This window comes from Pinus tabuliformis, chromosome Q, assembly GCF_031772625.1.
Source record: "Pinus tabuliformis cultivar Carrire ecotype Pingquan chromosome Q, CPIR1, whole genome shotgun sequence".
In the NCBI taxonomy this organism is placed as follows: Eukaryota; Viridiplantae; Streptophyta; class Pinopsida; order Pinales; family Pinaceae; genus Pinus; species Pinus tabuliformis.
In genome coordinates, this window is record NC_142296.1 from 796,118,848 (window position 1) to 796,125,117 (window position 6,270).

Genomic DNA, 6,270 nt, shown 5'->3' on the forward strand with positions numbered 1-6,270 from the left:
CGGTAATACTAGGCCCTTGGAGCTTGTTTTAGACCATAGAGAGATTTTATGAGTCTGCATACAAGTTTTGGATCATTTCCAAGGATGAATCCATCTGGTTGCTCAATATATACTTCTTCTTCTAAATCTCCATTAAGAAAGGCTGATTTTACATCCATTTGGTATAATTTTAATTTCTGAAAGCTAGAAAGAGCAAGGAACATTCTTATGGCTTCAAGTTTAGCAACAGGTGCAAAAGTTTCTTCAAAATCTATACCTTCTTGTTGAGCATACCCTTTACAAACAAGTCTGGCCGTGCTTCTAATAACTTCTCCATTTTCATTCATCTTGTTTTTGAATATCCATTTGGTTCCAATGATATTCTTATCATGAGGTCTAGGAACTAATTCCCAAGTATTATTCTTTTCAATTTGTTCAAGCTCTTCATTCATGGCCTTGACGCAACATTCATATTTTCATGCTTCATGTACATTTTGAGGCTCGATGGTGGAAATCAATGCTAGATATCTTGAAGCTTCTGTAATAGTTCTTCTTCTCTGCACACCTGCCTCTTTCTATCCCAAAATTTAAGTCTCTGGATGATTTTTCTGAACATATCTGGATGGAGTCTTTTCTTATACTGTTATCTGTTCTTTTTGTGCTTCATTGGTTTCTTCTTCAGAATTAGTTTGATTTGATGTGGAAGGATAATACTCATCTTATTCATAATCTTCAGTTTTTACTTGCTTTAGATTTTGGCCTGCTTCATCAACCACAACATCAATACTTTCAAAAATTTTCCCTAGTCTTTTATTATAACATTTATATCCTTTACTTCTGGAAGAGTAACCAAGGAGAATGCCTTCATCTGCTCTAGGTTCAAACTTGCCAAGTTTTTCATCAGTCCTTTTGATGTAACATTTGCTTCCAAAAACTTTGAAGTATTTCACAGTAGGAGTCTTACCATACCAAAGTTCATGTGGAGTTTGAGTGCTGTTTACCCAAACGTTTGTTTTGTTGAGAATAGTGACGGCAGCAAATGCAGCTTCACCCCAGAAGGTTGTAGGAGTTCTAGACTCATCTAGCATGGCACGAGCCATTTGTTGAACAATTATGTTCATCCTTTCTACCACTCCATTTTGCTGAGGAGTCTTTGCAGTAGAGAATTCCCTTTTTATTCCATGTTCTTCACAAAAGTCAAAGAATTCATTTGAGGTAAATTCTCCTCCTCGATCAGACCTGAGGCATTTGATTTTGCGATCTGATTCATTTTCAACCAATGATTTGAACTCTTTGAACTTTTCAAATGATTCATCTTTATGCTTTAGAAGTCCTATCCAACACATTCTAGAAAATTCGTCAATGAGCAATATAAATTATTCTTCTCCACGAGTTGACTTTTTCCTTGATGGACCACATAAATCAGTATGAACAAGTTCAAGAGGTTTACTAGCTGATCCTTCCTTCTCAGAGAAATGAGCTCTGGTTTGCTTACCAAATTGACATGACTTGCATATTGTATTTTCTGGAATGCTGATATTTGGAAGATCACAAACAACCTTGTATCTGCATGCTTTTCTTATTTGAGGGAAGCTTAGATGCCCCAATCTTCTATGCCATGGCCAGTGTTCATCATTTTTGCTTAGGTAGCATTGTTGCTATCCTCCCTTGAGTATGTATAGGTTATTTGGAGTTCTTATACCTTTGATCACTGTTTCTCCTGTATCAAGCTCACGAACAACACATCCATTTGATCGAAATACTACCTCATTTCCTTGATCACACATTTGACTGACACTCAATAGATTATGCTTTAGACCATCAACATACATAACATTCCCAACTTTAACCTTTTCTTTTAAGAGAACAGAGCCTTTACCTTTTATGACTGTAGGAGTGTCATTTCCAAATGAGACCTTCTTTTCCTTTTCTAAGGCATTATATGACTGAAGTTTTTCTTTATCACCTGTCATGTGTTTCGAGCACCCACTATCGACGTACCAAAGATTTTCTTGTCCTTTTGCATACAAGGCTATACCACATCCTTCTGTTTGTGGTTCTTTCTTTCTCCATGTTTTGGTACCTAATGAATTTTGTTCCTTCTGAGATGTTTGCCAAAATTTACTCCTGCATTCAGAATCTTCATGACCGAAATTGTTACAGATAGAGCATTCTATTTCATTTTCAAGAGTAGAAAAGTTATTGTAGGTCCTTTTCATGATCAAAGTTGCATTCCTTTGATTTCGTGCTTCTCTAGTCATGATGGTCTTGTAAGAAACACATTGAGTAGCTTCGTGTCCAAAGTTATGACATGAAAAACATTGGCCATTAAAGAAATTCCTGCGATTATCGAACCTACTGACCTCGTGATTGTAGTTTCCATTGACATTCATTCTTGAAGCAAATTGAGTATGATTTACTTGAGGTTGGTTGTAGCTCCTGTTCATCCTTGAAGTAGATTGAACTTGATTTACCTGGTGATTTGCTTTATGCCTTTGATGACGATTGTCAAACTGTTCACTTCTCCTTGCTGCATCAAGATAGCTTTTGGAGGTTGATGGATTTTGTGCTTGAGATTCTTCTTCAGTATATCCAAGACCTATCTTTATAAGAGGAGAATGCTGCACTTTGATAATTTCATCTAAAGTTTCTGATCCTTTAGAAAATCTGGGATTGAGTGCTTTTTTTTCTCAATATCTTTTCTTAGACCCACAATTTCACATTCTAATTTTTCATTGTGTTTTTCCCTTTCAGCAAGTTGGAATGTCATAGTGTCTATAATCATATTCTTTTCTTCTAAACAAATTTTCAGTTTAGAAATTTCTTCATAAAGACCATCTTCATCTAAAGCATCCAAGAAATCATCACCTTCAAAAGCCATCAGAAGTCTATAGTCATTGCCTTGTTCATCTTCATCACTATTTGATAAACCATCGCTATCTTCATGCATATAATAAATCTTCTTACTTACATTCTGTTTTCTATTCCATTTTGCTGATTCCTTACCTTTATCAAGCTTATCTTTATGAGGACATTTGGCCGCATAATGACTGACTCTTTGACAGGCAAAGCATTTGAAAGGTAGCTTACCTTTGAATCTTCTAGAACCTCGTTGAAGGTTCTTGACAAAGTTTGCTTCTTCCTCTCCTTCTGAAATATGTCCTGATTCATTGAGTTCTTCTCTTCTTGAAGCTTTGAATGTGGCTTCTCTCATATCTGATGGACCCCCTTTTCTCATTTCAAAAACATTTAGGATTCTGTGCAGTTGTGTCATAGTAAATCTCTAAAGATTCTGCTTTTCTTCTATGGTAGAAACTTTTGATTCAAACTTAGAAGACAAGGATCTTAAAACCTTTTCAACTACAATAACTTCTTTTATCTCTTCACCCAAGTTCTTCATGAGATTAACAATATCATCTATGCATAAGAAGTAATTAGCTACACTTTCATCATTGTGCATTTTGAGAGTTTCATATTGAATTATGAGAGATTGTAGTTTTGCATGTTTTACCTGATTGTCTCCTTCATAGCTTAGAACGATCTTGTCCCATATTTCTTTGGTGGTTTTGAGCTGCATAAACTTGACAAATTCTAATTGTGACAGACTCCCCAATAATGTATTGACAACCTTGGAATTTTTTCATACTGCTTTTTACCTGCTGTATCTGCAGGAATTGTTGATGGAAATGTGTATCCTCCTTCCACGATTTCCCAAACATCTGTTCCAAGAGATTGAATTCAGGTTGTGGTTCTTACCTTCCAATAGACAAATTTACTCCCATCAAAGATTGGCGGTCTAATGGATCCCTCTCTTTCGTAGGTACTCATGATGATAGATCTTCCTTCAAGCGATAAAGCTTCTTCTAAAGGATCTACTCTGATACCAATTATTGGAAATAATACTAAGAGGGGGGGGGGGAAGGTGAATCAGTATTAGCAAGTCAATAATATTTCTTTCCATATTCTGATTCATATACGCTACTTCAGTTAATGAAAATTGCGTGTATACGCAACTGCATATAAGGCAACTAGCGTATACCCTGTAAAATTATAATTTAGTTAATTCTTCATAAGTTGATCTATAGTCTGTGCATCAGAAGCATATAAATAGTAACCAGGAGCAGTAAAAACAGAATAGACAGTCACACATATGAACACAAGATATAAGGTGGAAACCCAATGTGGGTGAAAACCACCTGCTACAATTGTCTCTATCTTTATTTTAATAAGAAAATTCTTTTTACAATATTTTGTACTGGTGCAGTCTTATACCAGTATGCAGGCTTCTACTTGCAAAAGGCTACAACCTTCTCTCGTTCTCTAGCTTCTCCTGGAAGGGAGCTACAACCCCCTAGCTCTTGTACTAGCTGATGTACTAGTACGAGTTGCTGACCTACAGAAGGCTACAACCTTCTCTTTTCTTCCAGGGACCACATTTCATAAATTTTCAGACTGGATCCATCAATAACATCAATCAAATGTCAAATATATCTGCATCAACCAATCTCCTTTGCACCAACCAAAAACTGAATCAAATAATCACTTCTCTGAATGTTGTAACCAGAATACAGTAATAGTAACCAGAACCCAAGCCATAACCTAGAACACTACAACAACAATAAGAAGTAGCTAAAGCATATTTTATGATATGTATGTACTTCAATGTGACGAACCTGCGTGCATACACATTTGTATTAAGGAAAACTTGCGTATACACACTTTTGAAATGCCGAACCGGGGTGTATACGTGCCTTTGCTATAAGGAACCTGCGTACAGATCTATAAATGATGATTTAACCTTTACAATTATTCAGACATCAGATATACCCAGATCATGATGTTTACAGATTACGACATGCGTCAATTATTAAGATAAAAGATCACAACCAGAAAAAGATACTTCTCTTCAAGCCTTAAGATCTTGACCCATCAATATAATTTATCCTTCATCAAGCACTCAGGTTCATCCTTGATTAAGATCCAGCTATGCACCATAACCCAATAACCTGTAATCTAGATCTTGCTCTTCATTAGATATGCAATTCATTAGTGACTTTGACTAATGATCTTCTCCTCCTTTTATAGTCTTAGGCCTTGCTCAATACCATGGTCAAAAACCACTTAGAATCAATACCTTGGACCAAATACCTGGGATCAACACTTCAGACAAGATACCTTGGACCAATACCATGGATCACAATACCATGGTCCAAATACCACGGACCAAAAACAAGTTTTCCAACATGTATGCGCATTTCCTTTTGTGAAAGTGCGTGTGTACGCTCATACGTGTCTTTTGGTCTGCGAACCCGTGTGTACACGCGGCTTGGTCAATGGGAAACTGCGGATACCTTTCTTTCTTCGTTCTGTGAGCCTGAACTGAGATCTGTCATCTATGAGAGTTGCCATCAAGGACAACACTTGTGTCACAGCGCCAAATATGTGTCATAATACCCACACAACTGTCATTTTGAGAGATGAAAAGTACAAATGGTAGTTGTGGGGAGTTTCTATGTAACCCACAAGTACCCCCAGCTCTGCTGTCAGCTCTAGCTTCTTCCTTTATTCTTTGGAGATATGGCAGTAAATAAAGGCTCCAAAAATCCTAAAGTGCAACACATTTGACTTCCTCCTCGAGAAATCCTCCTCCGATGTGATCATGCTAAGAATCCTATGAGGACTCATGTTCTGCAAATAGACCATTGTGTTACATGCTTGAGCCCACAAGTATAGAGGTAGGCTTTAGTCATGCAAATTTGCCCATGCTGCTCCCACAATGCTCCAATTATTCCTCTCAGTCATCCCATTTTGCACATATATTTTTAAACTCATTCGACACGTACTCACCTCCATTATCGCTCCTAAGAGCCTTCACCTTCTTTCCTGTTTCTTTCTCCACCAGTGCCTTGAACTCTAAAAACTTAGAGAAAGTCTCATCCTTCTTCTGAATAAAGAAGATCCAACACTTCTGCGAGAAGTCATCAATAAATATGACAAAATATTTGTGCCTAGCAGTGGAGGTTGTCGAGAGAGGTCCACAGACATTAGAGTGGATCCTTTCAAGGACTGCATGTGCTCTACTGTCTTGATCCTGGAAAGTGGGTTTTGTTATACTTCCCCATGGTACACCCTTTGCATGTATCCTATTTCTCTAGTGCTCCTTTGGGGAGGCCTATGGTAATATGTTGCATGATCTTCAAAGTGCCATGATGAAAATGGCCAAGTATTCTATGCCAATGTTCAACGACATCGTGACTCTATACCTTCTCCTCCTTTGTTCTCAATACAACA